An 8264-nucleotide genomic window follows, 5' to 3' on the forward strand; every position below is an offset into this window, starting at 1 on the left:
CAAGTTGTTTAATTAATTGCTATGTGCTGTGAGTGATATGAGAGTAAGAGAAAGAGAGACAATCAATCACAAACACCTAGTTTTATAGTGGTTCGGAGCTAACCCTTGCTCCTACGTCCACTCTCCAAGTCTCACTTGGGAATTCACTATAACCCCTTGGATTACAGCCGGTTGTTTTCCAAGCTCACAACCAAACTTGTTGTTTTACGAGCTCACAACGAACTCGGTCGGTTTTCCCTGGCTCACCGACTAGAACCGCCCCGATTGTTTTCTCGGGATCACAATCGAACCCTTACACACGTTGGTTTTACACTCGGCTCACCAACCAATCTCAATACCCTTGATTCAATCCCCCGATTGAACCAAGTAAAGACAAGGTGAAAATAAAAGGTACAAACAGAAAACACAGCTTCTCAAAAAGCAGATAAATAACCATATAAACAGAAGAAAAGTTAGAAGCCCTCAAACACGTTTGAGTTGGAGTTGAGTGGGGCTTCTCGAACTTCGGGTCTCCTCTTGAATGTGTGGTCGACTTGAATGCAGGAGGAGGCTTCTTTAATTGCTGGGAAGAGGAAGTTGGATGGAGTTAATGCCGCTCTTCCCTCTTTTCGTTGAAGAACAGGTTGCAGAGATTGAATGCTTGATTACTTTGAGTTGAATAGTTGTTCTCTACTTTGCTACAGTCCTCTGTGGCTATTTAAACCAACCCCCACGGAAACTAGCCGTTAGAGACCTTTTTCTGCCCGTTCTGCACACTCTGCACAGCCTGACAATATGTCCGTTGGTGGGTTGGAGTCGACTCGCGCGATCAGGAGTCGACTCGGCTGTAGCGGGAGTCGACTCATGCTTTTCGGGAGTTGACTCGGCAACTGTTTCGGATTTGAATTAAAGTAGCCTCTTCGACTGGGAGTCGACTCGTCTTGACCCGGAGTCGACTCGCCAACTTCTGGAGCTGACTTGGCATTTTTGGAGTCGGCTCATCCCATGAAGTCCACGGAGCCAATTTTCAACTTGGCCAACTCGAGTCGACTCGACTGTCCTGGGAGTCGACTCGGCGCTCAGAGCCCGAACTCCCGATCTTCTGTCTTTTGGCTCGTCCAGTCTTGGAGTCGACTCGAACTTCCCCGGAGTCGACTCGGCTCTCAGTTTCCGAAACTAAGTCTTCTGCCCTTTTGGTGTACCGCTGCCTTGGAGTCGACTCGAGCTTTCTAGGAGTCGACTCGGCTCTCAGACACAGCAGATTGGTCTTCTGTCTTCTTTGGGGTCGCGGTGTCTAGGAGTCGACTCGCGTATTGCGGGAGTCGACTCGAATCTCAGAGTCCGAAAAACGTTCTCTGACTTTTTCCTTGTGTTCCTCTGAGAGTCGACTCTCACTTTCTTTGGAGTCGACTTGCCAACCATCGGAGTCGACTCGCGTTCCACTGGAGTCGACTCGAATCTCAGACCCGAAAACTGCTCTCTGACTTTTCTGCCTGTGACTCCTAGGAGTCGACTCATACTACCCTGGAGTCGACTCGGTGAACATCGGAGTCGACTCGCGCACTTCAGAAGTCGACTCGCTGACAGATTTTGAGTTGATGCTTTCTGTTCGTCTGTCTGTTCTCAGTCGGAGTCGACTCGTACTGATCCGGAGTCGACTCGAGCTCGTGCCAGTGAACTTGATACGCTTGGAGTCGACTCGTGATACTCTGGAGTCGACTCGAGTCTCAGACTTTGGTTCAAGCTGACTTCTTAACTTATCCAAAATATTATGAACCAAGTCTAGAGACACTTCGACAAGATTTTCACTGAAACACTTAATTGAATTCATTAGTAAACAAGAGATATGATCAAATGCTTTGAGCTCATCAAAATCAAATAGGGTTTTAATCAATCACTCCACAATCATGCATGATAAAATGATCATTCGTAAGGAATTTCACCAAGGACAAAAAGTCCTTCTATATGATTCTCGATTACATCTATTTCCTGAAAAACTTAAATCTCGCTGGACTGGCCCATACACAGTAGAGAAAGTGCACCCGCATGGTGCAGTAGTAATATGCAATACCAAGGATGGTAGGTCCTTTCAAGTCAATGGACATCGTTTAAAACCATACCTTGAGTATCTGAGTCCAGAAGTTGAGGAGACACTTCTGACCGACCCTGTTTATCATGAATGAATTAGAATTGTCTGGCTGAAGACATAAAACTTAGCGCTCTTGGGAGGCAACCCAACATGTAAGTTTCTTTTATAAAAAAAAAAAAACATCAATAAATTACTAACATGCAGGTTTGGGGGATTTTGCCCCAACTTTCAATTCACCCACCCATATCAGGTACTTCTCCTCTGTCCTCTTACTGCTTTAAATTTTCTTTAACATTGAGGACAATGTTAGATTTAGGTTTGGGGGTATTTTTACGCATTTGAAATTTTATAAAAAAAAAAGAGTTTTTAGTTAAAATTTTTGAAAAAATATATATATATACAACACACAAGGTATATAAAATCTAAGAGCCCAATGACTAGTTGGAAGTAGTGCAAAGTGAGTTCTTTTTATTAAGTTCCTTTTAGTGAGTTGTAAGCTAATTAGTGCTTTGAATTTCACAACACATCTGGCCTGCATTTTCTAAGGTATAGGTTCGACATTGTGTTGAAGAATATGGTAGCAACCTCGAATCCTGATGAACCATCTTTTTCTGATCCAAAAAAAAAAAATGGTGGATTTAGTCAGGTACATCGGAAAGGGCTACCTATTGTCAAAGGTCAGCGGACTTGTGATGAGGAATCCGAGCATAGGTCCGTAGGGGAGTCTTGATGCCCGACACCTCATGCCAACTGGTGTGAGAATTGTCAACTAATTGCTCGCTACATGGAGGAATCATCACAGGAGTAAAAGTGCACAATATATACATTATCATTTCTCTTTAATGCAAAAAAAAAATATTAAAAAAAATGAAAAAAAATGAAAAAAAAATTGTATATTGATCTTAAGAAAGACAATAGTGTAAAAGCCGTCGTTGTAAAAATTCGAGTAAACTGGAATATTACAGATAAAGCCCATGAGGTATTAAAGTAAACATCCACAGCTCTCGAAATCCTGCAGAAAAGATGATTTTGAATCAGCAAATAGGTCTTATCCGACCAATTCTTGGAAACTACTAATATTAGCAATATTTTGGAGATCCAAAATCTTAGCTTGTGCATGGTCCAAACTTCACTGAGCACTCAAGTATAAATAAGTCTTACAACTCCCTAATGGAAAACTTAATGACTTCAACTCAAATTGCATACTAACCTAGAAAGTGGGCTACTTAGTAATTAAAACCTTGTGTGCTTTTGAAATTCTTATCAGTTATGTACTTGAAATAAGACTTTCATTTCACAAACCAAATTTTATTTTGGGATTGAAGTTTGTGGGTAACTTTACTGCAAACCCTCACGAGACAACACTTGTCCACTAGGGTAACCTAGGGGTTTAAATGCTTGTTGCACGTGCTAAGTGCAATCGTAATGCTCTACGAAAATGAGTATTTATCTTAGTATATTTATATAATAAATAACACTTTTGCACTCTTATTTTCGCACTAAATTGCTAGAGACTAGCAATAAGCTAGTTGGGAGGTGTGATGAGAGCACAAAAGTGCAATCATCGTACCACCATAATTAGTATTATAGTTAATTTTTAATAATAAAATTAATTAATTGACATTGTATTTGTGTTTGAGTGCAAGGAGTCCAAAAGACCCAATAACATTGGGTTTGAGTCCAATGCGCGGCAGCCCGAGCTCAATTCAAGTCCAGCCAGTCCATGCGATCACGAGAGACCCCAGCTCATTCCATGATCCAGCCTCCCACACCCGGACTGCAAGTATGATGCAAGCCGTAATCCAGCCGCATCCGTCTCCTCCTAGCATCCCACGAAGCTCGTGCCCGTCCGAGTCCGCCTCTCCCCGCATCCAGTGCATCCAGATCAGCTCCCTCCCGGCTTCTTCCGCTCCTCCCAACGGTTCACAACAGCATTTCTTCCTCCGTTTCTGCAGCTCCTCCCTCCTTCCGTGTCCAAGATCCCGTGATGCATGCAGAGATCCAGCCCGTCCCAGCCGTTCCGTGCATTCATTCCTCACAAAAATCATGCGTCTGCAGCTCCTCCCTCTTCCGTGTGGACCCGGACGACCGTCCCCTCCAGTGATCCCGCGATGCATCGTCAAGGAACCGCAGCCAATCTTCCATTTCCGATTTTAATCCATGATCCCAGCACCAAGCCGTCCACATCTCCAGCCTCCGACGCCGCGTCCGTGATCCATGCCTCCTCCCAGGCGCCCGTTCGAATGCAGTCCAGCCGTTCGTCCGCCTCCCAGCTTCTCCAAGAGATCCCGCGGCCAGTCAACCTCCCAGCGGTCCCACGGCGCCATCCACGGATCCAAGCCGTAACCGCCTCCTCCAAGTGATCCTGCATCCGTCCATCTTCCACGGCATCCTCCCATCGATCCCGGATCGCCTTCCATTCCATGTGTGATCTCGGATGATCGCCTCCTCCTCCAGCAACCGTCCCGTGATCTAGCCTCCTCCGCCTATGCTTCCGCCGTGATGCAGCCGAGATCCCGCCCACGGTCGCAGACCGCGCCCTCCTCCTCTTCCGAAATCCCAGCGGCCATGATCCCTCGCCCGTTTCTCTTCCTCCAGGCTCGGGCGATCTATAAATAGGGGAGTTCTCGGCAGGAGGAAGAGAGCTCGGAGTGGTGGTGTCCGGCGGGTCCAAGGAAACAGGGGAGCTCTTTTGGTAAGAAGAAGAAGAAGAAAAAAAAAAGAGAAATGCTCTGTTTTGGTTTGAAAGAAAGAATAAAAAAAAATAGAGGAGGGGAGAACGAGGAGTTTTCTAATTTCTTTTATTCCTTCCTTTGTTTTTTTTTATGTTTTATTTTGTAGAAGGAGGAGGCACTAGGCTTCCAAACTTCATTTTATTTCTTTTGTAATTATCCTTTTTATGTAATCAGTACATTTATTATCATGCAATCCTTGTTCTAGGTTCAAGTTAATTTCTATTTTTTTTAATGCAATCTTTTAATTCTTCTTTGATGCAATACATTAAATTTTCTTTGATGCAATTTATATTCTAGGCTTTTGATCTTCTTAGCACTTGTCTTCATCCATTTTAATGCAAAAATTCTTCTTTGAATAGTTAAACATTTCATGAATTCATAAATACTCTTTGATTTCTAAGTACTTATCTTTTTATAAAAAAATATTCTCCGGTAGACTAGAGAATCCATCAACATCCTCAAAATAATGTTTTTCTTTTATAATTCAAAAATTGATTTCAAATCCGAGTGAACGTTCTAATTTTTATTGAACTCCAATCGCCTCCCTGTGGATCGACCTCTTACAACCACTATTCTTCGAGTAGGAAAGGTAAGAGTAGAATTTAAATTTAACTTTTGTTCGTCGGTTCTAACAACGATCTGTCTAGCATATTTTTAGTTAGACAGGAAAGGACGAACAAGGGCCACCAGGAGAGAGTGCCTTATGCTCCTGGCTGGGCAGTCTTCGAGGGCGATTCGGCCCTGGATAATCCCCAAACGGCGCGCGAAGTTCTTCGGGTCGCGCTGCTCCCGGCCGACCAGGCCAAGATCCGGTCCATGAGTTATGGCGCCTTCATGGATACGACCGTCTGCTCTGCCATTCGGGTAAATTTGCCTTCGCATTTGTGCAAGTTCGTTTCGAATTGGCTCGGATTTTGTTTTTTATCTCCTTCTTTTACAGCACCTCCACGAGATCGAGACGCTGATGCATATAATCGCAGACTATCGGGATCGAGCCCGAAGGTATCAGCGGGGATAGGAGGAAGCTGAGGCGGGGCGCCTCGCGTCCGAAGCCGAGCAAAAGGCGCTCCAAGCGAAGGTGGAGGCGGCCGAGGACGAGATTCGGGCTCTGAACGCCGAGCTCGAGGAAGAGAAGGGCGCACATGCCCTGGCCAGGTCAGAGTTGCGTGCTTCAGAGGCGCGTCTGGCCGAGGCCACTTCGGTGCTCGCTATCCGCGAGCAGGAGGTGAAGGAGGTTCACCTCAAGGTCGAAGAGGAGGCGAAGAGGGCGGTCCAACTCTTTCGAGAATCGGAAGAGTTTCAGGAACTGATGGAGGAGGAAGCCATGGATGGGCTCGTTCGCGGCTTCAATGACTTCCGAAATCAACTGAGGCGGCTCTGTTCCGAGTTCGACCTTAATCTACTCCGACCTGGAGCAGGGGTCGAGGGGCTCAACGCGTCCGAAGACTCGGATAGGGCCGAACCCCCGACGGCCGAGGAGGGTGAAATTTCGGCGGTCGAAGGAGCTTCTGATGCTGCCCTTCAAGCTGCTGACGTGGCCCGGGCCAAGGTGATGAATGCGGATAACTAACGAGCAGCGCCCGCCTCCTCGGGATTTACCTTTTTTTTTTTTTTTTTTTGTTTTGTAAGTAAGGTCGGCCCTTAAAAGTGTATGGCCGAGCCCGAGTCTTGTACTTAGCCTTCGGGCTTTTATTAATGAAGATCTCTTTTCTAAGTTCATTCTAAATTTACGCCTGTTTTGCCTTTTCCTTCTCAACCGGTTAGATCTAGTTCCTTTCAACAAGTTTTCGGGCTCGATAAGCATAGGCCCATTAGGAAATGCTCCGAACTTAGATCTGATAGGAACTCGTTTCGAGCTTTAATCGATTTCGCGCTCTGGTCGGAGCTCGGACTTGCTGAGCCCTTGAGCTCGGAACCGAATTCTGCCGAGTTCTTGGATCCGAATTTTCGGAGCATCGAGCTCGATTCTTTGGCCTTGGCGGGGTTAACCTTCCAAGAGGCTTTGGCCGGGTCTTTAGACTCGGCTTTACGGGTATAAACTCGTAGAGGTTCTAAAGTCTGTCCCCGACGGGGTTATGAACCAAGGTTCGGACAGACATTAGACGGATCTCAACCCTGGTCGGGGGAGCTTCCGAGCTTAGTCGGGACTGTCGAATATTATAGCGTAAGCAAATGAACGCGATAGCATAAGTGTTGAGTGAGGAGTACCTTTCTCACTGTCGAGTCTACTCTGCGGTCAGCTCTTAGAAGAGTTCTTTGGCTTCGGAGACACGCATCCGTATGCAGTGTCGTCCGCAGGAGAACGAGGCGGCGCTTTGGTCAAAGCCCTGCGCTAAGGCGTAGCCTGCTCCCTCGTTCTTCGAGAAAAGCAAATATTGTGGCTAATGCTTTGAGTAGGAAATTTTTGAATTAATTAGCAGCCCTAATCACTACACAAAGAAGCATTTTGTTTGATTTAGAGAGATACGAGATTGATGGATGACTGCATGATCCTTAAGTTCGACTTGCTAATTTTACAGTGTAGCCCACCCTGATTGAGAGAATTAAGTCATTCTAGAAAGAGGATCCAGAATTGCAAAAGATAAGAGAAATAATAGAGTCTAGTGTCCAATCTGAATTTTGGATATATAAGGATGGTTCCTTAAGGTTTGGGAGCAAATTGTGTGCTCCTAAAGTTCCAAAATTAAAGAGTAAAATTTTAGAGGAGACTCATAACTCAGCTTATACGGTGCATCCAGGAGGCACTAAGATGTACCAGAATCTAAAAAAATATTTCTGGTGGAGTGGTATGAAAAAGGATATTGCTCAATTTGAAGCTCAGTATTTAGTATATCGGCAAGTAAGAGCAGAGCATCAGAGACCTGCTGGACCATTGCATTCTCTTCTCATTCCTCAACGAAAGTGGGAGCATACACTACAGCAAAAATGAGTATTTCCGACTTTTAGCTATCGATGCAAGAAAGAAGCATCGGCAATTTGGCCACTGAACCAAAATTTGCCGACGATTTTTAGTAGCGTCGGAAGAAATCCAGATTAGACGATGCTTATGAGCGTCATCGGAATCTTACGATGCTTAAAAGCATCATCGAAAGCTATCTCTCTCTCAGATTAGACAATGCTTATGAGCGTCGTCGGAATCCTAAGCGTTCGGAAGCATTAGTGCGCTACTGTGACTTTTTAGAAAGCGTTGTCGGAGGCCTAATCATCTTCGGCCTAATCTTTCTCCAAGACGACGCTTTAAAAAGCAAAGTCGGAGGCCTAATGATCCCCTCCCCCCAAGATGACGCTTTACAAAGCGTCGTCGGAGGCCTAGCAAATGAAGACCGATGCTTTATAGAGTGTCATGGAAGAACCAGCCAAATACTTAATGATACCCCCTCTCCCCGATCCCAACCCCTTCTCTCTCTCTCTATCTCTCTCTCGCACATGTGGAGAAAATCCCTAATCCCTTCCACTATCAT

The sequence above is a fragment of the Phoenix dactylifera genome, chromosome 5, assembly GCF_051530095.1.
Source record: "Phoenix dactylifera cultivar Ajwa chromosome 5, Ajwa_hap1_PhDact_Kaust_v1.1, whole genome shotgun sequence".
NCBI classification, from domain to species: domain Eukaryota; kingdom Viridiplantae; phylum Streptophyta; class Magnoliopsida; order Arecales; family Arecaceae; genus Phoenix; species Phoenix dactylifera.